This window comes from Miscanthus floridulus, chromosome 15 (genome assembly GCF_019320115.1).
Source record: "Miscanthus floridulus cultivar M001 chromosome 15, ASM1932011v1, whole genome shotgun sequence".
NCBI lineage: Eukaryota > Viridiplantae > Streptophyta > Magnoliopsida > Poales > Poaceae > Miscanthus > Miscanthus floridulus.
The window spans coordinates 58,126,216-58,150,272 of NC_089594.1; the positions used below are offsets into that span (position 1 = coordinate 58,126,216).

At 44.6% G+C, this 24,057-nt stretch overlaps 3 pseudogenes; 1 reads left to right on the forward strand and 2 right to left on the reverse strand.

The window, feature by feature from the left end:
* The first annotated feature begins 9,673 nt into the window (after window positions 1-9,673).
* Window positions 9,674-21,292, forward strand: LOC136506598 (eukaryotic translation initiation factor 5B-like; annotated as a pseudogene).
* LOC136509391 (uncharacterized) lies at window positions 14,862-18,116 on the reverse strand (annotated as a pseudogene).
* An 18-nt stretch (window positions 21,293-21,310) lies between the features above and the next one.
* On the reverse strand, window positions 21,311-23,703 carry LOC136506599 (ureide permease 2-like; annotated as a pseudogene).
* Between the last annotated feature and the right edge of the window lie 354 nt (window positions 23,704-24,057).

Genomic DNA, 24,057 nt, shown 5'->3' on the forward strand with positions numbered 1-24,057 from the left:
GCAACCCTTGAATTAGGTAGCAAGAAGTTCCGAGTGAACTTGATAGTTATGCCTGGATTAGTTTTGGATAGTCATTATAGAGATGAATTGGATGAAGGATTGGGGAGCAGTCATAGATACTGGAAGTTGAGTACTTACCCTTAAGGATCCCCTGGGTGAGGGTACTTTCCAAGTACCATTGCCTTAGAGAACAGACCTTATAAGTGTTACATGTGCTACGGCAGTCATTCCTATTCATCAGATTCTGGTAGTGTGTGAATTTCCGAATGTATTCCCGGATGAGCTACCTAGTCTTCCGCCGGATAGGGAGATTGAGTTTGGGATCGAGTTAGTCCCCAGAATAGCTCCGATTTTAAGGAGACCCTATCAGATGCCTCCAGATGAACTAGCTGAGCTAAAGAAGCAATTAGAAGATTTATCAAAAAAGAGGTTTTATATGGCCAAGCAAGTCTGAATGGGGATGTCCCACCTTGTTTGTGAAGAAGAAGAAAGAGGGCACATTGAGAATGTGCATAGATTATAGGCCACTCAACGCTGTAACCATAAAGAATAAGTATCCCTTGCCACATATTGATGTTCTATTTGACTAGTTAGCCAAGGCCAAGGTATTCTCAAAAGTAGATTTGAGATCCGGTTATCATCAGATCAAGATTAGGCCACAGGATATACCTGAAAACTGCATTTTCCACCAGATACGGGTTGTATGAGTATCTTGTCATGTCCTTTGGCTTGACAAATGCTCCTGCATACTTTATGTTTTTGATGAATACAATTTTCATGTTAGAATTGGATAAGTTTGTGGTGGTGTTCATCGATGACATTCTGGTGTACTCCGAGAACGAGAAATATCATGAAGAGCATCTGAGAACTGTCTTGACTAGACTTAGGGATCATCAACTGTATGCTAAGTTTAGCAAATGCAAATTCTGGTTGAGGAAAGTTCCTTTCCTAGGTCACATTATGTCAGAAAATGGAGTTTCAGTTGATCCAAGTAAGGTGCAAGAAGTGATGAATTAGAAAGCACCGACCACAGTTCCTGAGATTAAAAGTTTCTTAGGACTAGCCGGTTATTACCGTCGCTTTATACCAGATTTCTTGAAGATTGCCAAACCGATGACAAGTCTCCTACAGAAGGATCACAAGTTTGTGTGGACAGAGGAGTGTGAAGCAGCTTTCCACACTTTATGGAAACTATTGACCACTGCTCCTGTTCTAGCACAACCAGATATCGAGAAACCATTTGATGTGTTTTGTGACGCATCAAAAACTAGATTAGGCTGTGTTCTTATGTAAGAAAGGAGAGTCATTGCTTATGCATCACGTCAATTGAGGAAGCACGAGGTCAACTATCCAACACATGATCTTGAACTTGCTGCAGTTGTGCATGCCCTAAAAATTTGGAGACATTATCTACTTGGTAATGTGTGCAACATTTTCACAGATCACAAGAGTCTTAAATACATCTTTACCCAACCAGAGCTGAACATGAGACAGCGTAGATGGTTGGAATTGATCAAGGATTACAACTTGAATGTGCAATATCATCCTGAAAAAGCCAATGTAGTGGCAGATGCTTTGAGCAGAAAGTCACATTACTTGAATGTGCAGCCATTACTTGAAGATGGGTTCGATCTAATGCATCCTGATGTGTTACATAGTATTCAGATTAGTTGCTCTTTGGAGAGTAAGATAATAGAAGGCCAGAAAACCGACAAGGGGATATTCCACATCAAAGAGAAAATAAAAGAAAAGTCGTCTCAACACTTTAAAGTGGATGAACAGGGCATGTTGTGGTTTGACGACCGTCTTGTGGTTCCCAAGGATCGAGAGCTTAGGAATAAACTCATGGATGAAGCTCACCTTTCTAAGCTATCTATCCATCCCGGAAGTAGTAAGATGTATCAAGAACTAAGATCTCGTTATTGGTGGACCAAAATGAAGAAACAAATTAAGCATATGTTGTCAGATGTGACACATGTTATCGGGTGAAAGCCATTCATATGAAACCTGCTGGTATGTTGCAACCCTTATCAGTCCCTAGTTGGAAGTGGGACGATATCAGTATGGATTTTATCACGGGTTTGCCCACTACTCAAAAAGGACATGATTCGATTTGGGTAATTGTGGACCGTCTTACCAAGACCGCTCATTTCCTACCTAGTCAAGACAACTTATCGACCACCTCAATATGCTGAGAAGTATATCGTAGAAATTGTGAGGTTACATGGTATACCGAAGACCATAGTATCTAATAGAGGCTCATAGTTCACGACTCACTTTTGGGAACATTTACACAAAGGCTTAGGAACTAGTTTGATTCGTAGTACCTGCTTATCATCCTCAGACAGATAGGTCAGACTGAACTGAGTGAATGCTGTTTTGGAAGGATATGTTAAGAGCCTATGTATTGTCTTCTAAGGGATCATGGGAGTCATGGTTACCGTTAGCTGAGTTTTCTTATAATAATAGTTATCAAGAAAGCATCAAGATGGACTCCATTCGAAGCTTTATATGGCAGAGAATGTAGAACACCACTAATTGGGTCAAGCCTGGTGATAGAAGGTATTATGGCATTGACTTTGTAGAAGAAGCCGAGAAGAAAGTTCATATTATTCAGCAGAATATGAAAGCGGCCCAATCACGTCAGAAAAGTTATGCAGACAGAAGAAGGAGACCCCTTGTGTTTGAAGTTGGTGACTATGTTTATCTGAAGGTCACGCCAATGAAGAAGAAAAGGTTTGGAGTCCGAAGAAAGCTTGCCGCGAGATTCAGTAGGACCATACAAGATTCTAGGAACTGAAGAGGTCCGGTAGCCTACAAGTTAGATTTACCTGAGATAATGAGTACCGTTTTCCTAGTTTTCCATGTATCACATCTCAAGAAATGTTTGCATGTTCTGGAGGAAAGAATAGAACCTCGAGGTATCCAACTCAAATTAGATTTGGTGTATCGTGAGCAACCAGTCCGGGTGTTAGACACTAAGGAACGTGCTACTCGGAATAGTGTGGTGAAAACATACAAGATATAGTGGGATCATCATGATGAGGGAGATGCAACTTGGGAAATGGGAGAGTATCTACAAAAAGCTTATGAAGATTTTTATAACAAATGGTTCGTAACCCAAATCTCGGGATGAGATTTTTATAAGGGGGGAGGGCTGTAACACCCCAGTGTTATGCCTGCATTTAGGCACTGCAAATTATACATATCATGCATCATCAAGCATCTTAATCATACATGCCTAACCATGTAAATAACAACTGAAACACTGCTTCGAAACATATGAAACATGTTGTGAAACCTGAATATTGCATACCTTTGTTAGAATTGTTTTGCCCTGATTTTGCTTGCTAGGTTAGTAAAACATGTTTGGCTACTATTGTAAATCATCTAGGATTATTTAGTTCAATTTTTGGAGCAAGGTTTGTATTCAAATTAATTCAAAATTTTGCTTCCAAAGTAATTTCCCAAAAATTAGGGTTTTGAAGTTAAACATGGACTTTGATTTTACAATTCAAAATCTAGAAAGAATTTAGCTTTGGTCATAAAAGCAAAGTTGTAGAGAATTAAATTCTAATCAACTTTTATTTTTGGTACATTTTCAAAAGATGTCATTTTCTTACTCAAAATGATATTTGAAAGCTGGCATTTAAAAATTTCTTGAAAATATAAATGGAAAAGGGCTTTTCTCAGTCGCGGGCCGCCGCCTCGTTTCCGGCCCACGGCCGAAGCCGGCCCAGCTAGCCTCCCACCGTGCCACGTGCCTCGCCTTGGGCCAGCCCAGCCCAGCGCCATGCCTGGCCTGCCTCCACGCTCGCCTGCTCATTGACGCGCCGCGCCGCGCCCGACCGAGGCAGAGTTCACCCGCCACGTGGCAGCCATGCGCCGTCGACGCCGCCGTGCGTCGCAGCTAGCCTGCGCCCGTGCCCACGTGCTCGCCTACTTCTGCTGGAGCTGGTGCGCTCGCTTGCTCACTCCCGCGCTGCCTCTCCTCTCCGCAAGCACCGAGCGCTCTCACTCTCCCCCTCGCCGCGCCACCGCACCCGCCGGCAAAATCCGCCGCGTCTCCTCCACCTCGACCAGCGATCGTGCGACCACAGCTCCGCCTCGCTCTCTAGCACGTCATGCTCGCGCCTGTGCCGACTGCTGAGCCCAGGTAGCGCCGTCTCGAGCCTCACCACCATCGGCCATGGCGCCGCCGTGCTCGGACGCCATGGAAGGCACCTTCCTCATCTTCTCCACCCAGCCTAGCTACCTTCCCGCCTTCGCCAGTTTCTCGCGCACCGCGTGCTCCCGCTAGCTCGCCCTGTCATGGCTGGAAATGGCCGTCGGCCTCGTGGCCGAGCTGCGCCGCCGCGACGTCGCAGCGCCGGCGTGGCCTTCGCCTCGGCCGAGCCAGGCCGAAAGGCCATGGGCCGACGCCCTGCCAGGGCCGCCTCCCCCTTTCCTTCGCTCGGGCCGCGCAGGCCAAATGTGGCCGTGGGCCAGCTGATTCCAGCGGGCTGGCCCAGTAGCAATAGGATGAATTGTTTTCAATTTATTCTTTATTATTTGAAAATAGAAATGGTTTGAAAAATGTTTGGATACTCAAAGTTACTCCAAATCTGTTGAAATAAATTTGTCTAGGTTACTTATCATCAGATCTACTTGAGAAAATTTTTGCATGTCACTTTTGAGTTACTTTTCTGTAGAACTTTATTTAATCATATATATTACTGATAACTTGAAAAATGGGTAGAAAAATCTATAGGCTTCAGAAAAATATGATTTCTAAGTTTGTTAATCTTCTTATGTAATATACTTCCTAGGAAAAATATGTTTCATGCATGTGCTGTGGGAAAATTTTGAGGTGTAGTTCAAGTACCTTTAATGGCTGATTTTTGTTATTTTAGCTAGAGAGCAAACTTTGTATAAAACATGTATGTGATAATTTTTGTATAGTCATTGTATGCTATGAAGAACCTAGGAAAAATACTAACTCTGTTGTTTGACACTTTTCACAGTTCAAAGTATTTTTATGTTCATAATCATGCCATAGCTTGTTATTTTTGTGTAGGCTAATCCACTCATTCAAATACCATGAAAATCTGATAGTAGACTACTTAGGGTAGTACTATGCTGTAGTAATTTTCTAAGATTTTTCTAAGCAAGAAAAATAGAGGTTGCTATTCAAACCTATTATTAATTAGGGTTTAATTAAGTGTTGCTTTTTGTGGGATTAAGAAATTAGTAAAGCTTTGGTGTATCTTTGAAGCATTTAATAAGATGTGTTGAACTTAACATATTAGTAGTAGAAGAGAATGCAGTAGATGACATGTGCTTGTAGTATATTTTCTTGAATGATGTTGACTACCTTGCATTCAAACATATCCATTGTATTCATCTTATCCGATGCACCGATTGCATAAGCACTTACGCACATTGCATCATACAGGATCGCAAACCGAGAATCCAGTCATCATACTCGAGGAGCCCGAGGAGCAGTTCGAGGTGTAGCCGCAGGAAGTGCTCGAAGCCGACGAGGAGGACGTTGAGGAACTTCTGGAGTGCCCCAATCACCGTCCGAACTCCTTTGAGAGAGGCAAGCCCCGGAGCATTTTCTCCCGGTTTGCAATTATTAATTAAATGCTTTACTTTAATTGATGCATTAAGTTCAGGAGTTATTTGCAACAGTTGCTGCATTATACCTTGTCTACCTTTGTTATACCATATCCTTGTTACCCTAGTATCCGCAGTCGAGTCAATACTTAGCTGGCTTAGACCGATAGAAGTTGGGTGATTTCCTGTCACCTGCGAGCTATAGATGGTTACCTGGATCTGCTTGGATGACTATGAAGTCATGGTATTACTAAGTGTTAAATGAAGTTGAGACCGGACAGAGACTTGCAGAGTTTTGGACTGTAGTGCTTTCCGTCTGTGTCGATTAAGGACCGATCGTTGTTGGGCCTCGAGTCATGTTGAACGCATGCCTTACATTTAGCTGGCCGGATAAAGTACCTTCCGACCACGAAGCTGGGAGATTATTCGGGCCGAGTAGATTGCCCGCAGCGCACTGTGCCGGAGCAGGTATGGTAGGACACGGGGGCGAGATGATAAGACCAAAGTGCAGTCGGTCGGCCCCCGGGTACATGTGGTTCCTGGCAAACTCGAGATTCCTGGATAGTTGACTCGGTGATCAATATCTCACTTTAGCGGGTGAGTGAGGTTTGTGTAAGGAATAAATCACCAGCTGGTTAGGAATCGATTCGAATCGCCATCGCTCCTGGATAGTGAGCACTTGACTTGAGTGACTTCATCGTAGTAAATGTTTATGGAACACTTGGACAGTTATAATGAATATGACAGTATGGAAGTTATTTAATGATCATGGGTTATCATTATCTGCTTAATCATGTGTTTGCTCTAGTATAGGTGCAAATCTAGTCGACAGGTTAATAATAATTAACTTGACAATAATGCTTTTAGAAAGGTTCTTGAAATGCTAAAAATGCTTCTTTTACAAATGAGTCAGCTACCCTACTATAAAGCCCTTCATAATCCTTGGTGTTATTTATTTTCGGTTATGTTGGGTAAGTCTAGCTGAGTACCTTCTCGTACTCAGGGTTTTATTCCCACTTGTTGCAGATGGGCAGATGTATTACGGACTACTGTATCAACTGCCTTTATCCTACGATGGGTGATGCTTAGGACCATGGGCATGGTCATTCCTTACAGTCTCGTCTGATGCTTTTGTTGGAGATGATCATTCGCTGGCACTATATTTGAACTCCACGTGAGTGTGTATGGTTTGAACAAATGGCTTCCGCTACTTTTATTCGAACTGATTTTGTAATAACTATGTTGAAACTCTGATGTATCTGAGATTGTGAACTTTTATGTAATATGTGATGGTGACCGCTAAACTTATTACGATCTTGGCTGGAATGGAAGTTGGTTTGAAATCCTTCACGATTTCATGGACTACCGGGTTATACGGGTTTAAGTTTGCTAAATCGTCTACTCTGGCGGATGATTTTTTTACTTAATTTCGTATAATTGGTCGGTTCTGTTACAATTGCCTCCTTCAATCTCTCCATGAACCAGATCCAATTTTCATTGGTTTTAGAGTCAATCACATCAATAGCAACTGGATACATCCAGTTGTGGGCATCTACTTCACATGCAACACACAACTGTCCCCTAAATTTCCCTGTCAAAAATGTACTATCTACTGCAAGATATGATCTACATCCCCTAAGAAATCTATCAACACATGCTTTCAGAGCAAAAAATAGCATGTTAAACCTGACCTTATTATTGATGGTGTGATGATCAATGACAAGAACTGAACCAGGACTAGATTGTTCTAACTGGGCCTTAAACCTAAACAAATTGTGGAAACTCTTGCCCCAAGGCCCATAAAGTTGATCCATTGCAAGGTATTTACCTTTGTACACTTTCCTGTAGCTGATCTGAACCTTGTACAGATCCTTCAGCCTCCTTTGCAGCTCTTTTGCACCAACATTTTCATCCTCTTTCAACCAATCAATTACCTTGCTGCACACCCAAAACTGACTAAGTCCAATACATGATCCTTGTCTCCTAGTGCTCTGGCAGCCATTTCTATGCTCATGTGGGTTCACCTTCACCTGGAAAAAAAGTTGAAAAGAAACACATGTTAGCAGCTAGGTACATGCAAGGAAAACATGTAGCAGTCAATACCACAAATTGAACTAACACATCACCTGAATGCCATGTCCATCAGCTGAAGTTGAGGCATGCAGTCTCCATGGGCATCCCTCATTCCTCAGAGAACAGTGCACCGTATACCTCCTTGTATCACTCTTGTCAATTTCATAGTTGAACTCATGTTTAACAGCATGACTAGCTAAAGCAATCTTAAAAGAAGCCATATCTGGGTAGATAGTTCCTACTGTCATAGAAGGGTCATCTTTGTCATATTCAACATCAGGAAATTGAAATTGCTCAGGCTCCCTATCAGTAACTTCCTCATCAGAGGATTCATCTATTTCTACTTCCTCATCTTCCTCGTCACTGGTTTCATCATCTGAACCTGACTCAGCACACTCCTCATCCCTATCAGCAACTTCCTCATTAGAGGATTCATCTATTTCTTCTTCCCTTTCTTTACTCCCCCTTAGCTCTGAGAACTGGTAGGAGGAGGTGGAGGGTGGTTGGGACCAAGATCAATATACAAGCCTTCATCATCAATCCCCATATGCTCATTCATTGGATTTGGGTTAGCCAGGAACTCAGGTTGGCTTGGTTTGGGTGGCTTAGACTTGGATGTTTGCCTTGGTTTGGGTGACTGAGACTTGGATGGCTGCCTTGCTTTGGGTGGCTGAGACATAGATGGCTGGCTTGGTTCTGCTATGCTTGGAGAAACAATTGAAAGAGTGAATGGGGGCTCAACAGATTTCCTTGGGTTACCAGACTCCCAATCAGGAAGCACAGGCTGAGTACCAGGACTATGATATGCAACAGTCAACAAGCATGTTCTGGTTGCCCTATTTTTTTCAAACATTGCTAGCATCTCTTGGTCATTGCGCACAGGTATGTGAACTTTACTATGCATGCACCAGTAAAACAATGTGGCTACATCACCATAGCTAGGAGGATACTTGCCAACCAAATCTTCCATAAGCCCAGTTAACAAAGTTCTGTCTGCATCCACCACTTCATTCACTGAAAACCACTTTGCACGACAATTGGGACCAACAATCCGCATTTCTAGGTTGTAACTACTGTTTGGGTCCATCCTACAGATGAACAAGGAGCACGTAATCAATAAACCCTAAACACGATTCGGTAGCGCAATACACTAATGCAATCAACATCAATACAAGGAGGGGTGAAGTCAAGGAGGGAGGAGGAGCGGTACTCACCTTTCCCGGAACCAATCCGGCCTCTCGCCGGGTCCGTTCCACGGCATGCCTGCTCCGCCCGACCATCTTGCTCCACGGGGCTAGGATTTCGAGGGCGGGCCGCCAACACCGACTGCCGCCGCCTCCAGATCCGCCGCCGCTAGGGTTCGCCGCCGCGTCCTCCCGCGCTCGGGTGAGAGAGTGAGGAACGAGAATGGGGAGAGACTGAGAGAGAGGCTTGGGTGAGACTGAAGGAGATGCGACCCAATATGTCAGTGATCCAGAGGGCAAGGAGGATATTTTTCTAGCCCGGTCCCACATGTTAGAGCCGCCAAACGGCCAAAACCTAACAGAATGCCGATGGAATGGCGTGAGGAAAAAGAAAAGTTCGAGTGAGGGCATGTAGGTGACGACCAACTTTTGAGGAATACGCAGGAGTGTGATATCTTTTTTAAGGATACACAGATAAAAGCCTCCACGTTCGAGCCGATAAGTTTCATGGCCTTTCTTAGGCCAAGCCAATGCAGTCCATGGGTCAAAAACGTGCGAACCAAGGAATCAGTCTCCAGTTCCACCCAAGGAAGCAGACCACGCCTTTCCCGTGCGCCGTGCGCCGTGCGCCGTGCGCCGTGCGCCCCACGAGTTAGTCCCGAACCAAAGGATATAGGGCCTGTTTGGATGCAGCCCTGGCCTGGGCAGCGCCGGCCAGGCATGCACATCCGACCCCAGGCGCTCAAAATCGAACGCCTGGGAGTGATGCCTGGCTCAGGCAGCTTTTCCACGCTGCCATCCAAACAGGCCTATATTGCCTGCACGCGCACACAAGCCCTCGCCCCAAAACACCAATACCTCTAGCTATCCTCGCCGCTGCGGCTGCCGTTGCCCGCCGCCCGCCACCCATCTAGGTCTTCCACCGCCATCGCCGTCGCCGTCGCAATCTAGTCTATACAGCGGCGCGTCCGCGCGTGTTCCCCGCCGCCGTATGTGCGTCCGCCTCTTCGACAACCTGGACCGCCGGTACCGCACTCGTATCCGCTCCCATGTCGTCGAGGACGACCGCGGGGTCCCGCGCCGCCCCAGGCGGCGGCGGAGGCCGGAAGAAGGCGCCGGCTAGTGGCACGACATCGGCGCCCAGGCACGTGAGGATGATCCAGGAGAAGTTGGCTCGCGCCCGCGAGGAGGAGCGGCGCGCCGAGGAGAGGCGCCGGGAGGAGGAGCGGAGGGCGAGGGAGGAGGCAGAGAGGCAGGCCGAGGTGGATAGGAGGCTTCGGGAGGAGAAGCGGTGGAAGAGGCAGGAGGAGGCCAAGAAGCGCGGGGAGCGGGAGGAGAAGCTCCGGATGGAGGCCGCGCGGAGGTGGCTGGGCGTCACCGTTGCTGATGCCACCGGCGGTGATGGGTGTGGTGGCGCGTAGAGAAGGCCCGTGTATGAATCAAGGAAGTCTAAATCGGTGCCCAAGCAGCGCCATGTGAATGTCCAATCTGAAATTGAAACTGATTTGGGAGAAACTTTGGGGTCTGAGGACCAATTGCAGTACGAACAGAGCAATGCGTCGCTGGAGGATGATGGAGTAGTCGTTGGTGTACTGCAATTGGGGGAGGAACAGATTACACAATCATTTTCGGAAGAGAGCAATGAAATCGACGAAGATGATACTTGGGAGAACAAGAGCTTCGATGGATTTGATTCCCTATTGCATGGTAAATCTCCCTCTTTTAGAGGACTGAAAGAGGAGCAAGCAGAGGAAAAGCAGGTGACCTCTGCTGCTCCAATTTCTAACCCAATCAGTTTATTGGAAGATATTGGGGAAGATTTGGTCTCTATCCTTGAGGATGAAGGTCAAGGCAATGGGGTTGACATGGAGCTTCGTGCACCGATATGTTGCATCCTTGGGCATGTGGATGCCGGAAAGACAAAGCTGCTTGATTGTATTCGGCGAAGCAATGTGCAGGGTGGGGAGGCTGGAGGAATCACACAGCAGATTGGTGCCACCTACTTACCTGTTGAGAATATCAGGGAGAGGACCTCCCTTAAAGCTGAGGTTACCATCAAAGTTCCTGGCTTGCTTGTAATTGACACCCCGGGGCACCAGTCATTCAGTAACATGTGCTCGAGGGGATCAAGTCTGTGTGACATTGCTGTAGCGGTTGTTGATATTACACGTGGGCTTGAGAAGCAGACCATGGAGCCCCTTGATCTTTTGAAACACCGCAATGTGAGGTTTATTGTTGCCTTGAACAAAGTTGATCGGCTATATGGTTGGAAGACCTGTATCAATGCACCAATAGCAAAAGCGCTTAAGAACCAAACTGATGATGTACAAAGAGAATTCAAATGGAGGGTAACTGAGGTAGACATGTTGTCATGTTCATTGATTTACTATTACCTCTGATCAATTGGATTTGATTCATAAGTGGTTTATTTAATAGGTTATAACACAACTTATGGAAAAGGGTTTCAACGCTGCCCTGTATTATGAGAACAAGAAGCTGAAGCAAGTGGTCAATATTGTCCCAACCATCGCTGTAAGGTATGTCAGCTATATGTTTTGTTGATTGCATTATTAAGGCAATGCTTTGTATGTTTTCTACACATTTGTCTTCTCTCTAACTTATACCATAATATTCTCCAGCGGTGAAGGCATTCCAGACCTACTTTTGCTTCTGGTGCGATGGGTGCCAAAAATAATGATGGAGAGACTGACATATGTCAATACTGTGCAGGTCTGTTCTTGAGGACATTTTTGCACTATAGTTAGTAATTCTTTTGTTTGTTGAGTTATGATGAGTATGAAAATCTTTTTTATGAAGGGATTGTATCGAACTGAACTAAAGTTACTGATTTGTTACTTGGATCATTTTTTATTTGAGCGTGTTGGTGATTTTGTTGCCATATTTATTTCAGTGTACTGTGCTGGAGGTCAATGAAGATAAGGACTTTGGAACAACAATTGATGTAGTGCTGATTAATGGTGCACTTCGGAAAGGTGATCGAATTGTTGTCTGCACCAAACAGGTATGATTTATTGAGTTTAAAATTGAACATGCACCATCCAATGTTGCATCTTATCGGAGAATTTTTTTTCATTTAATCTGTAGGGGCCTGTCACAACCAATATAAGGTACTTGTTGACTCCTCCAATGAAAGAACTCAAAGTTAAGGTGAGTAGATGATGAAACAATTTTTTTGTTAATGAATGTTTTCCTTGGTTGCATATGTAGGAGTTAATATCCTTTATTTATTTATTTATTTGTTTGTTTGTTGCCATCAGCTGTCCGTATACCTATCCAGAACTTACCCCACGTATCTAGTTGCTAAGATTTTCAAAATCTTCTCGACATAAGCATTAACACTTGCAGTGTTGTAGTTACCGTCAACAGTTAGACTCTAATGTCGTGACTCAAAATTATCTAAGAATGCATATATGCGCTAATCATAATGTTTTGACTCAAAATTTATCTAAGCATACATATAACATAAGGACACTAATCATAATGCTTTGGCTCAAGATCATCTAAGCATGCATATATGCACATGTTATGTGGTGCTTGCTGTGAATACAGACCTACCCAGTACACCGACTCCCAAATGTCCACATGCCTCATTTAGCCGTAAGATCTAAACCTAACTTTGATACCACCTGTGTAATCATCAGATGTTTTATTGTGATGGGTCTAGTTTGTATCAATGCTTAATTTTATATCCAAGATTAATTTTGGACATATATGATATATCATATGCATCTGTGAGTAAGGATTTAGGATACGACTTTGTTCACACATCACATTTTGCATATTCCACAATATCTGTGTTTGATTCTTGCATAGTGTTTTGGGGCCTTGTTTAGATTCCATCCAAATTCCAAGTTTTTTCACTCTCTCTCCATCACATCAATTTTTAGCCGCTTGCATGGAGTATTAAATGTAGGTAAAAAAAATAACTAATTACACAGTTTAGTTGGAAATCACGAGATGAATCTTTAGAGCCTAGTTGGTCCACGATCGGACAATATTTGCCAAATAAGACGAAAGTGGTACTATTCATCGGGTTCACTTTTTTTGCAAAGTGAACGAGGCCTGGATGATGTTACATGTTTTTCCTCTCATCAAACACGGTTCATTTTTTAAGAACTACTAAAAGTAAAAGAAACCTTTGGACATTAATACTTCTTTTACTTCTGGCACATCAGCTGTGCATATATTGTGCCATTTGGATTCTGGAACCACTATTCTATAAGTTTCTTTGTTTGGAATAGTTTTAGAAGAGCTTCGGTGCTTTTATGTTTGTTTGGGAGTAGTTGAACTTGAACTAGGATGCCCGTGTTGGTAGCGTGTACCCGTGGGGTTGCCCATACCTGAGAAAAACTACACAATTATACAATTATCAACATGGAAGCAAGCATATGTTGAGTATATGCCAATGCCATTGCGGCCATATGAGCGAATAAGCATGTCACATAGTCATAAAAAGTTGCATGCAGCAACTAACTCAAATAGGCAATATATAGTTCATTAGCTCATCATAAAACACTATCCAATAATGCTTCAAGTTTTCAACTAGAAGTCCACTGACGACATAAAGTTCAACTCATCTTGCCACCACAACAATAACTCGATTAAGATCACCAGTTCACCACACATAGTAGCAGGATTGTAACAAAATAGGCTAGGCACAAGCAACCACAAAAATAATAGGCTAGAGGATGAGTTTTTTACGTAGTTTGAACTGAGTAGAAAATATCCATGGATTTGCAGGGTTCGGGTACTATACAGGCCATACATGTACCCACATATCCGATGGGTATGACATTCTGCCCATTGTAAAACACATTGGTTTGAGGAATTGTTCTATGCCCATGCCCCAATGGGGTGAAAACCGATAGGGTTTCGGGTAGCCATTGCCATCCCTGGTATTGTTGTTACAATAGTTGCGTGAATCTCAATACTACCCATTGTGTCCAAAAATATCCATGCCCTATTGTCAGTGCAAGTGCAGAATGCACTCACATTTATATCACCTAAACATAGGTGTTCAACAAATCAATCAAGAAGTAATAAAAGAATAAAAGGGCCTAAAAAAATTATAATTTTAATTACCATGAACGTGCAAGATTTGTTTGCTTAACTTGATTTCTTCTTCTTGTGGTTCAATAATTATCACCTAGAGCTGATTTCTTGTTTAAAACCATAATTTGATGCCAAAATAGCTGGGGATCCAAGTTTCTACTCATTTTCTCCCCTCTATGTGATTTTGAATTACCTTGTACCAATGTTTTCAGATCGTATTATCGAGGCTAGTCGTATGACCATCGATCAGACGACTAATCGCGATTAGTCGTCGATAAGGGTCGATTAGTCGGTCCTAATCGGTCTAATCGGCTAGTCGGACATTTAGTCGTACTTGTGCCTAGATGGCCTGATCGACCATGTATATACTATATATATGATGTAAATATTTGTAAACATGGCCATAATAAATATTTAAATGTTAGAGACAAGCAACCAAGCACAGTTTGGCATGTAATCATGTTTGCAATGAATCATTATCATGGTGATTTGGCCACTTACCTGTAACTGCTGCTTGGTGATGCCTGATGGTGAGTGCTGACTGCTGACTTGTGGCTGAATTTGAAATTACAAAGAAAGAAGATAATCAGTTCAATAGGCAAAATAGCAGAAAAACAAAACTGTAAAGACTAAAGAAAATGTAAAGAGTAGTAGACAGTAGAGCATGGCAAAACAACTTAACCAAGTACAAATTTAACAAATAAGAACTAACAGCAGTTTGGCACAGTGCACACTGTGCACAGCAGTACACAACATAAGTAAACTAATAAACTTAAACAAGTTCTTAAGTCTGAAATGGAAATAGTTCTAAACATCCAGTCCACTGATCCATAGAACTAGCAATTCAGCCATCTAGAGAAGTAAATCTGCGTCCACATGGAAGTCTTCATTTCCATCATTTGTTGCAGGTCCGCCTGAGTCTTCCTCCCCTCCCTGGTCCTCCATTTCTTCATCTGTTGCACTTGCACCTTGTGGCTGTTCTGGTGCAACTCTGTTTTCCTCTTCTTCATGATCACTGCTTTCAGTTGCTGGTGCATCTGACCTTGGACTTGGACACTTCCTTTTGTTATTCCTCCCATATGTGCGGGTGACAGTATTCCTCGCACGAGCAGCAGCAGCCCTAGGCATATTGCGGCCTCTAAGCTGGTCGGTTGCACCAACAGCTTTATCAACATGTGTCCAAAGCATATCACTGCCATTAGATGCATGAACTGGGTCACAGTTGATGTCTACCCACTCATTTTACCATTGAAACTCTTCTAGCAGCAATGGGTTGGATTTCTTGCCTTTAGAACCGAGCTCATGAATTTTCTGAAACTTGAATGTCATCTTACGGTTGTAGCTAACAAATGCCAACTTATTCAACCTAATGTGCTCCAAACGGTTCCTCTTTTTAGTATGCACCTGCAGCCATAGAAAATAGGAGCAAATTCATTAGATGGCTGCAGCATATAAGAATGATTAGTATGCACCTGCAGCCATAGAAATTGCACCTACATGAGCAAAAGCGCTCCAGTTGCGCTCACAACCAGACGCCGAACAACAGAGGCTTACAATTCGTTTTGCTAAACTCTGTAGCTCGAATGCAAGGCCACCAAAAGCATCCCACCATAGAACTGTAGTTGTAGATTACAAGCAAAACAATAATATAATCAGTAGCTCATCACATAGAGAATTATATCTTAATTAAAAGAAAGTGCTGACTGCTGAACTGCTGAACTGCCCATTACTTACTAGGATTTTTGCTATTTCTCTCTACTATTGCTAATCTCTTTGAGAAACATTCACCCTCAATCCTGTCATAATCATCAGCTTGCTTGCTTATTTTCCTCGCTTCACTCTCATCAGGCACCATCTTCCATATAATGTCATTAAACATGCACCTTAGCTTTGTAGCTTGTCTCCTATCCTTTTCCTTTATGGCAATGTACTTTCCAGGATTCAAGAAGAGGGCTGCTCCATATAGTTTTTGCTCCATCTGGTTCTCCCATCTCTTGTCATAGCATTCCATTACATCATTCAGTAATGATGATTTGTCTCGCAAAGTTTCCTTGATGGTCTTCTTTGCAACATCCATTGCTGCCATTATCTCAGGAGCTGCTGGTGTTTCATCACCATCTGCTATCCTCATAGCAATGAGAAGGGGTTGTGTTGCTTTTATACAGTACTCCACTTTTGTCCAAAATGGTATGGAAAGGATTGTGTTATCAGCCTGCCGCCCTTCAGCACTTTTTGACAAGCTGTTGGAATGCCATTCCTCACTCACAAACAAACTCCTCAGCCCCTGTTTGTTCTTATGCATGCTTGCTAACGTGAGATAGGAAGTAGCAAAGCGAGTAACAGCAGGCCTCACAAGATCACCACCAATCTTCTCTCGCATAAGATCCAGAATCCTCCCATGCTTGTAGAGAAACCTACACACCTTCTTAGCCGAATTAATGCAAGAGCTAAACTCAGGTATCTTCCCAATGTCCTCCATCATCAAATCCAAACAGTGCGCAGCACATGGTGTCCAAAACAAAGTAGGGATCCTCTCCATAAGAATTCTTCCAGCAGCCTTGTAGTTTGATCCATTATCCTTGTAGTTTGATCCATTATCTGTGACAATTTGCACCACATACTCCTTCCCAACCTTGTCAATTTGTTTCTCTAACAAGTCTGCTAACATAGAAGCATTGGCTATCTCACTTGAAGCGTCAACTGAACCTAAGAAGAATGATCTAGCTGGGCTATTCGCAAGAAAGTTGATGAGATGACGGTGGCTAGTGTCAGTCCATCCATCTGACATGATTGTGCAGCCATATTCCTTCCAAGCGTCCTCATGCTTCTTTCTCAGCTCCTCTGTCTTGTTCACTGCCCTATCAAGTAGTGGATTCCTAATCTCATGGTATGAAGGTGAGCGATACCCAGGACCATATTGCCCAATGGACTCAAGCATAATCTCCTAGCTTCTTGAGTTAATAGCATTCAATGGTATTCCATTCTCATAAAAAAATCAGTCACATGGTCATCTACAATTTGCTTTGCTTCCTTGCTCTTTGTGGAGTACTCAAGAGTGGGCTGTGACATCTTGGACTTGTGCCTTTCTGTAACCACTTCTTCTGGACTCTTGCTAAGCAAAGAACTCACTGACTTGGAATGCTTCTGTGTTTGAGGTTTTGGTGGAGCAGAAACCACAAAGTTCGTGATTGATGCTTGAGCTATCTTTTTCGCTTGCTTTGATTTTGTCCCAGAACTTGGAACTTGCTTTGACTTTGTCCCAGCATTTGGTTCATTTTCAGTAGCAGCAGAAGCACCACCACCTCCACCTTGATCTGTTTCGTCTTCTGTTTCTGTCTCCACCCCAGTGTCCGCAGGTACCTGAACCTGAGTCCTTGACCTTGTGACCAAGTAACCATTCATCTCACGCCTAACTAGTTCAGGTGCTTCACCACATTTCACTGCATCAGAATAGTCCCTAGCAAGGTGTTGCTTGAACCTTTTAATGCCTGCAGGGATAACCTTTTTGCAGAAAATACATTGGATGAACTCTTTCTTCCCTATGTCTGGCCAAAACCCATATTTCCATCCAGGATCTGATGATTTTGCCTTTCTCTTCTTATCTTCAGCCATGGCAGCAAGATCTGGCGGCAATTTAGCTATCGCTTGAGCTATCAGAGATGCTTCAGTTGGAGCAGCTGACGACACTGAGGCAGCCCCTCCTGAGACAGCTTCATTCTCAGGTAGAATTACCTCAACAACTGCACGCCGTCGAGCATCCTCTGCAGAGCGGCACAACCACACAAATGTGTCACAAATTGGTGGCAACAGGCAATACACAGCAGCAGAGTAGCAGACATAGACAATAACCTTCAGAGGAGGCAGAGTGGTGGCTCATCTTGATGCTTGAGGCCTCCCGTGTCTGTCCTCCAGGCGTCGAGGAAGGAGCTCAGAGCGACAGTGCCTCAGAGGCGGGCGGAGCTACTGGGTCCCGGCAGGGGAGGAGACAGGTGCGGGCGGAGCTGCGGACGCCGGCGAGAGGTGCGGACGCCGGCGAGGGGCGCGGACGGAGCCGCGGACGTTGGCGAGGGAGATCCAGAGAGGCAGGCCGCAGGCGGAGGTGCCGGCGGCTACGAGAGAGTAGAGCCAGAGCGGGAGTGTTAGTCGCTGAATTCTCACTCTTGGTAGTAGGAGAATTCTTACTCTCATCGAGAGAGGATGACACTAGGAGTTGGGACAATTTTCTTGTCTATTTCTCACACAAATGCTATACCAACTTGAGGGGTTGGGGTTACATATTTATAGGCTGCTAGTCAGCCAAGCATATGCCAAGATGCTAGTCTAAGATGCTAATATGCTGTCCTAGCTAAGATGCTGTCCTCTAGTCTAAGATGCTGTCCTAAAAACAGAAAAACAGCCACAAGGACCATGTGAGCAGCACAACCCCACAAAGACCAGCCACACATGAGACTTATCCATCAGGGAGTTGGAAATGTGCCGAGCGGGAGCTGGATATGTGCGGCGGCTGCAGCTCCTTCACTAGGTCACTCACCCACTCCTCTTCTTCTTACCCTAATGGGCCTGCTAAAGGTGGGCCGAATTCTCCCTACCCAACTAGTCGTCCGGCTAATCTGATCGGACGACTAATCGTGATTAGTCGCAACTTATCGGACGATAAGGTTTCTAATCGGTCTAAACTAATCGAGGTCCCTTATCGAGCACCTAGTTACGATAAGGACGAGTCGTCTGATCTGAAAACACTGCCTTTTACTTTAGTTTGAGAATAAAAAAGGCTTGTGTATTGTATTCGTGGAGTTGTTTAAACTTCTTTTTTCTTTTAGTTTGTTTGCCTTAGGATTTGAATTTGGGATGGATGAGAACATAAGTTCAATGTTTTCATACTGTATTAATAACAATTTCTTACTAACATATCTCTGCAACTTTTCAATCAGGGAGTATACAGGCATCACGAGGAGCTTAAAGGTGCTCAAGGGGTTAAAATTGCAGTATGAGTAAGTTTCGTTTTTTATTCATGTTCTTTCTGTAAAAACGCCGAATCCAGATTTCAATGTAGTACTCATTTGCTTGTTTTGTCTTTTCAGGGGCTGCAACATGCTATGGCAGGCACTTCTCTCATTGTGGTAAAGCTGGGGGATGATATGGAACGAGCTGAAGCTGCAGCAATGCAAGAAATCAGCAAGGCCATCAGCCTCATCAACGAGGATGAAAGGGGTGAGAATGAAGATGGAACAGAAATACAAGAAATTAGTAGGATCAAGCATTGCAGGGATGGTGTATATGTGCAAGCATCTAGTCTTGGAACCTTGGAAGCAGATTATTAAACATTTGAAGACGCTTGCTTTGGATGTTCCTGTCAGTGGTTGCAACTTAGGCCCAGTCCACAAGCAGGATGTCATGAAAGCAACTGCCATGCTGAAGAGGAAAGAAGAGTATGTAGCCATCTTGGCCTTTGATGTCAAAGTAGTGCCTGAGGCTTTTGAACTTGCAGCTGAATCGGGGGTGAAGATTTTTATGGCTGATACAGTATACAAGCTTGTTGATAGTTTTACTGATCACATTAATAAATTGAAAGAAGAGATGAAGAAGCAATGTGCAGCTGACGCAGTGTTCCCATGCACCCTTAGGATTCTTCCAAACCATGTCTACCATAGCAAGGATCCAGTTGTTTGTGATGTTGAAGTTCTGGAAGGCATTGCCAAGGTACTTTCGTAGCCCAGTGCTCTGAAGTGTATTTATTCGTAATTATATTTTTTTGTGTTGAAGGGCGGGCCTGGTGCAAGCGGTAGAGTCTTACCGCCTATGACCGGAAGGTCCCGGGTTCGAATCGCGGTCTCCTCACATTGCACAAGCGAGGGCAAGGCTTGCCACTGACACCCTTCCCCAGACCCCGCACAGAGCGGGAGTTCTCTGCACTGGGTACGCCCTTTTTTATATTTTTTTGTTAGGGTATTTGAGTGGGATTAGGGGTAGCACCAATTGAAGAGAAGCTTGTCCAACACCGGTTGAGATGGTTTGGACATGTCCAACGGAGACCTCCTGAGGCACCGGTGCGTAGTGGAATCCTAGGCCAGGATAGTAACGTGAAGAGAGGCAGAGGAAGACCGAAGTTGACTTGGATAGAGGCAATAAAAGGAGACTTGAAAGGATGGAATATACCCAAAGACTTAGCCTTAGATAGGAGTGCTTGGAAGACAGCTATTCACGTGCTTGAACCTTGATTGCTTCTGTTGGGTTTCAACTCTAGCCTACCCCAACTTGTTTGGGACTTAAAGGCTTTGTTGTTGTTGTTGTTGTTGTTGTTGTTTGAGTGGAATGCAAATCCATTACAGCCAGTTACATCTTTGTTCAGCTCTTCTCTTATTTTAAAGATTCAGTCTTTGAATGTTGATTCATAAGTCTTGCAAAATTGATTACTAGATAGAGGTGTTAATGAGTGGTTACTTGTGACTTGTTTCAGGTGGGAACCCCAATTTGTGTTTGTGTTCAAAGTAAGGATAGCAGTGCTGATGTGATTCATGCCCTTGGGAGAATCTCATCAATGAAAACATCCAATGGCATGCAGATCAATTCTGCCAGTAATGGAGTTGTGTCATTAAAGGTAAGAGCCTTAAACATAATTTGGTAGTTACGACAGGTGACAACATCAAAGACAACAACACTAATGAATTTCATTGCCACTACCAGATAATTGAAGGGCGGGCCTGGTGCAAGCGGTAGAGTCTTACCGCCTGTGACCGGAAGGTCCCGGGTTCGAGTCGCGGTCTCCTCGCATTGCACAGGCGAGGGTAAGGCTTGCCACTAACACCCGTCTCCAGACCCCGCACAGAGCAGGAGCTCTCTGCACTGGGTACGCCCTTTTACCAGATAATTGGAGAGAATCCTCAGGAGAGGTCCCGGGTGTATGGATGCCATTTTAACTCTGACAATGAGCTGCTCAGCCAAATCTCTAGGAAATCCATTGATGTGCTGAAAGAGTACTATCGGGTAAGTTGGTAGTGCTAGTGATGTTAGTGAGCTTGGGGCAAGCTATGTAGATATTCTTCTTGTTGCCAGAACTCATGTGGATATTCTTGTTGCAGGACGAGATGAGTGATGAAAACTGGCAACTGATCCGCAGGCTAAAGAAACAATTGGGGATCCCCTGAATCCTTTGAAAGATTTTTATACTATCATTTCCCTTTCGAGTAGAGACCTGTAATCAATTTAAGTTTTTATGTTTTGATTGTGCATGGAGACAGCTTTATTTTTTTTGGGTGTGTTTTAGATTTGTTCATGGAGACTCACTTTGAGTGGCTACTTGTGTGGTTTGGAGACTTTTCTGTTATATTCTGGATATGTTGAAATAAAAAATATATGCTGGACATGTTGAAATTGCTGAAAGTTCCTCTAGTTGTGCGTACTGTCTTGATAAACTGAACTTCTGTGCAATCTGGTTACAATGAATTTAGCATTGGTATCAAATCCCTTCCTATGCCCTGCTGAAGCCATGAGAACTGCAACAGCGATGATGAACATCGACAGCATGGAAAAGAGCAACAGGAATGTCTTTCTCGATGACCTTCGGTATTCCCCAAAGAGGATGACACCCCAAAATGTGCTTACAAGGGGCAGCGCCTGATCATGGAACACCAGATTACAGTTGCCAGGAATTACTGAAGCTGTGATGGATGTGAAAGAGAATACCTGGACTGCATCAGCAGCCGCGTACCCAGCAGCCTGGCCGCCCATGAACTGAAAACCGTTCCCAAAACCACAGAGCAGCCCTGCTAGGAGGGCCCAATGCCTGCCGTTCCAGTCCCTGGCGTATGCTCCGGTGGTCGATGCCGGCACACCGGCCATAGGGTGATACAGAAGCCAGACGTTGAGGCAGGCTCCGAGCACGAAACACGACACCGAGAAGTAGAAGAAGGCGGTGTAGACCACCAGGTGAGGGACACCCTTCCTGAGGGCACGCCACTGGTCGTTGGTGGCCAGGTTGAGAAGAGAGAGAAGCAGGCTCCGGCGAGGAAAACCAGACCGAGGCGTAGCAATTTGCTGGAGCCAAACACCTGCGTCAGAAAAGCACAACGTGTTAGTGATGCTGCTGCATTTGTTCAAGCTTCATTCAGTTTTATTATTACTATAGAAGAGAGCAACCTTGATTGACCGTCTCTCCTCGACCTGGATGATGAACTCTGCAGTGCCTGGTTTCGCCTCATTGGAAGCGCTGTAATCTCCTTCACTGCCGTTCTTCGATTCTTCAGGAGCAGGCAGCAACTTCGCTGAAAAAACAGAACAAATTTTCTTCTAAGCTCGATGTCTGCACTCCTGCAAATATGTGTTCATCTTCCAGATGTTCAAACACTACCTTCGTCAGAAAATTCACTGCTGAGCTCGATGTCTGCACTCTTCCTGCAAATATTAGAGCTTCTTGACACATGCTTCTCAACAGAAATGCAGATTATTTGTTCAGAAGAAGAAATGGCTGTCTGACATGCTTAGCTTCTGTTCATCATCCTTGGCATTGGAAGAATGGACTGCTGCGCCAAGGAACACCGCGACAAGGAAGCACACAACACCTGGGAAGAGTATCTTGGCTCGATTGATGCGACCATCAAGAAAATAATTTATGGTCGTACCTGCACATGAATGATGTGCCAACACCAGCAATGTCAAAACCAATTTCATACTGATGAAGGATTCGGAGATGTATATGTATGCACCTGAAACAACTGTCATGCTTGAGCAGATGACGTTTGTCACTGACAGACCGGCAAACGCCCATGCGTACTGTGAGACAAGGTTCCCAAGACTGAGGGCGAGGCCTCCGGCCATTGCGATTAGGACTGAAGGCCAATTATCCTGCATCTGCCATGGCATTGCAGACAGAATGTGCTGAAGATAGTCAGGAGCGAAGTGGTGCTTACTAAGTGCCTGTTTGGATGAGCTAGAGCTAGCTAGTAGTTAGGGCTAAAAATTAGCTCAAATTAGCTTAAAATTGGCTAGCTAGTTGGTTAACAACTAGTTGAAGAACTATGCTACAAAATTAGTCACCTATTAGCCCTTCTATTTGAATGCACTAGGATTAATTTTAACTAATTTTTAACTAGCTAGCAATTAGCTGTTGTATCCAAACGTGACCAAAGTCTCTTATATGTGAATGGTTAAACATGCAAACAGTGTGGCTGCAACGCTCAATTTTTCAGAAGCATCAGGGCCCCCTTGGTTTGGAAAAAGTTAATTTACTACCGAAAGGGAAGGCATGCCCGTCAAACTCAGATTAGCAATTTCTGAAAATCCTAAGGGATCCAGAACACTGACCTGGGTCAGCTGAGTGAAGAAGTCTGGCTTGCTATCTCCAGCCTGCCCAAACGCGACGGCCATCAGGACGGCGGCGAGGAGGTTGGTGATGGAGTAGTCGAGGTAGGTGTGCTGAGGCAGCCGGCCTCTGCGCTCCAGCAGCGTCAGGAGAACTGGCCATGTGCCCAGGAGGAAGAGGGACGCCAGCATCAGCGCGACTGCACCGCCCCTGTCCTCCACGGCGACGGGCATCTCGCCCGACAGCGACGGAACAAGAACCGACGCCGAGGGATCTTTTATGTATGCACAAGATGCAGTGCGACGCTGAAAAAGTACCGGGAGATCTCGCCCATCTTGGTCAAGCAGGCATCTTGACCTGACAAAGGAGATGATGCTGTAGAGTGTGATGTTATTTGAATATAAAAGATTCATTTTGAGTTCTGAAGGTCTTCTCCTGCGGTTATGGACTCCGTGAATTTTTTTTGTCAGCTGTGTTTGAGCATATTTTTCGTTCAGAAAAAGAATTGTACAAACTTGCAATCCTACTCAAGTAGGCTTACTAGTTAGCCAGACCAATCTCGACGGTGCTAGCGCCGCGACGTCTGAAATGGCGTGCATACGCGCGCGCAGCCCCTGTCCGCTGATATTTTTCCACGCCGCACGCACACCCCGCCCCGTCGAAGCGCACTAGCATCCGGACGACTCACCTCGAGACCGTTCGGCTTGTCTCGCATGTGCACCGTACCCCACCCCGTCGAGCCCCGACCGTCGGCCCCTAGCTCACCGCACACGTGTCGTGCCACCATCACTCTCCGTGACTCCAGACTCTTCGAACAACATAAAAACACAT